The following is a 2,981-nucleotide window of genomic DNA, read 5'->3' as shown; positions in this document are numbered from 1 at the left end:
CCCTGGGGACCAGCACCTGGGGACCAGGGTGTGCCGAGCAGGAGCGGGCAGAGGCCTCCGGCACTCTGGAGCTGAAGTGGCCCGCAGACGGCCACCCCGCAGGGCGGCTCTGTGGCAGGGAGGCATCAATCAAATGACCACACCCAGGGCCACGCCATGAACGCTGGTTTCCTGTTTTATGCAACAGGTGCGCGTCTTAGCGGGTGCCAGGTGCACTCACACACCAGCCTCGACGACCTGAGGCTGGTGCCAGTGATGGCCTCACTTCAGGCCGGGACACAGCCACGGAGAGCTCTCCAGCTGTCTGGTTCACTGACTGGCACGTCACCGTGCACAGATTCACGCTCCGAAGGCAGGTTCCTTTGGAACCCGATCGGGACAGGGAGGAGGGAGGCCGGCTCCTCTGGGGGCTGATGCTTGAGCTGAGAGGTCAGAGATGAGACAGGGTCGACTGGAGAAGGAGAGGCCTCGGGTGGAGGGGCGGGCAGGGAGAAGGACCCCGGACTGGGGAGACCAAGCTCATTTGAGGACTGGGAGGTGGGGGCCGGGGCGGCCAGGCTGGGGTGCGGCCACAGTGCTACTGCGTCCTTTATCCTGAGCACTATGGAGGCACTCAGGGGTCTGTCTTCGAAACAGTCCTCAGGCTGCCACGTGGGGAACGGGCTTCGGGGGGCCAGGTGCTGGAGGCTGCTGCCGTCACCAGGGAGATGAGGCCGGAGCCTGGGGACCGCGGGGCCTGGCAGGAAATGGCTGGACTCGGCGCTGTTTGCGGTAAGATAAACGTGGCCGTGGGAAACAGGACCTGGGCACGGTCCAGAGACCCAGAGTTTCTGGCCTGCAGACTGGACCCTCACGACACCATCAATGGGATGGAAAACCCAGGGACTTACAAGGTCTTAAGTAATACAAAGTCAAAGTGACATTTTTTTCTGATTTTTATTTCTCAAATATATGGAAACTTGGAAATAGTATCATGAACATCTGTTAACTTCCACCCAGAATTGGCGTTGTTAATAGTTTGTTATATTTGCTTTTTTCCACCCTTTACACACACACACACACACACACACACACACACACACACACACACACGGGCAGCATGGCGCTTCACCCCTAAATACTTTTATATGTGTCCCCTAAGAAGAAGGACATTCTCCCCAATAAACACAGCAGCATTTCCGCATCTAAGCATGAAAAGGATTATTCCATAATACCATTCGACATCTAGCCCACGTCAAGTCCTCCCAGTCGTCCCCCGATTTTTATCATAGGAGCCAGACAAAGTCCCCGCTGTCAGGTGGCCCGTTGCTCACTGGGTCTACTCTCTGCCCCAGCCCTCCCCTTCTCCCCATGACTCCGGCTGTCGGGCAAGTCCAGGCCAGCTGTCTGGAGCACACTGTCCGCTCTGGGCCTGTATATATGAATAATTCATATATAATTCATATATAATTCACTCATTTAAAGGGAGCAACCCAGCGGCTTTTGGTGTACTCACAGTTACGCTCAGCCATCACCGCGATCCTTTTAAAACATGTTCATCGCCTCAGAAAGAAACCCGTTACCTCGTCTGCCGAGCCTCCCTCGCCAGCCCCCAGCGACCACTGGCCTGCTTTCCCTCGTCTGGGTTGCGTGTGATCGGAGCCACGGAGGTCGCGGGCCCGTGCGAGCGGCTTCGTCCGCGGAGCCTGTGCGGCACCCCGCGCTCTGGGTGCGCACTGTTCCATGGCCTGGACACGCCACACGTGTTTCCTCCTTCGCCTGGCGGTGGCGTCCTGGAGGTTTCCGCCGTTGGGTCATCGTGGATAACGCGGCTGTGAACAGTTGGGAATGCGTTTTCATGCGGACGTGTCTGCACTTCTCTTGGGTGTATACTCGAGTGGAGCCGCTGGGTCACATGGGGATCCCGTATTTAATCACGGTCCCTGCTTGCTAACTTCTTGTCTGGTCCACCGCGCGCACCCATGACCTCGTCAGGACTGTGAGAGCGCATTTCAGCATCTGCCCTGCCCCGAGTGGCCGCTGCACCCGTGCCAAAGGGGGTCAGTAAACGTTCACTAAATGGGTGAGCTCCAGGGCCCTCCTCCCCATTCGACCCACCTTTGAGAAAAACTGTCACAGTCCCCAGGTTCTGGGGCTGCTTCCCCCAGTGTTTCTGGCACTCTCCCTTCTGGGGGCCCCTTCTGACCTGGAGGCTTTGGGTGGCAAAGGCTGTTGCAGAAAGACATGACTCCTTCCAGGTCGGGCTTTTTAAGACCCAGTTCTCAGCAAAACCACCCACAGGGCCGGTGCACACGGCAGCGGAAAAGCCGAGCTCTGCCGGGCCCTGCCCCTTAGCCGGCCTCCAGGCGGCTCGCGGGCTCCCCGTCCTGCTAGAGCAGCCTCAGGCCTCGATTTCTGCCCCTCCCTCCCCTTACCTGTCCACTGATCCGATTGATAACAGTTCCCTCTCAGCGGACAGCAGACGGAGATGCCCCTCCCCCTCCCAACCCTCCCCGTCATCTGGTATGCCTGTGAATGAATGAATGAATGAATGAATGAAGAGACCGATAAGCTGGGCTTCCTGATGGTCGGGTTGGGTGAACTGTCCCATCTCAGACTGATCAGGAAGGTGGAGGGCAGAAACCAGCTTATTTTGCTTTTCCTTCCCTTTCAAAGAATGCCCGTTAATCACAGGAGCATGCGTGAATGCGCCCTCCGGTAGGAAGCACGCAGACCCCTTCCCCTCCGGCTGCGGACCCCTCTCATTCCAGACTGGGCGAGCTCGGAGGCGTGCAGCGTCCCTTTCGCTGCTTCTCCGCATATCTGACATGCTTGTGTGTGTGTGTGTGCGTGCGTGTGTGTGCGCATGCATGCGCCTGTGTGCGCGCATGCGTGCGCGTGTGTGCATGTGTGTGCGGGCGTGCGTATGCATGCGTGCGTGTATGCATGTGTGCGTGTGCGTGTACGTGCGTGCATGTGCGTGTGTGCATGTGTGGCGTGTG

Source organism: Pteropus vampyrus, unplaced genomic scaffold (assembly GCF_000151845.1).
Source record: "Pteropus vampyrus isolate Shadow unplaced genomic scaffold, Pvam_2.0 Scaffold376, whole genome shotgun sequence".
Classification (NCBI taxonomy): domain Eukaryota; kingdom Metazoa; phylum Chordata; class Mammalia; order Chiroptera; family Pteropodidae; genus Pteropus; species Pteropus vampyrus.
Note: the sequence above shows the minus strand (reverse complement) of the source record.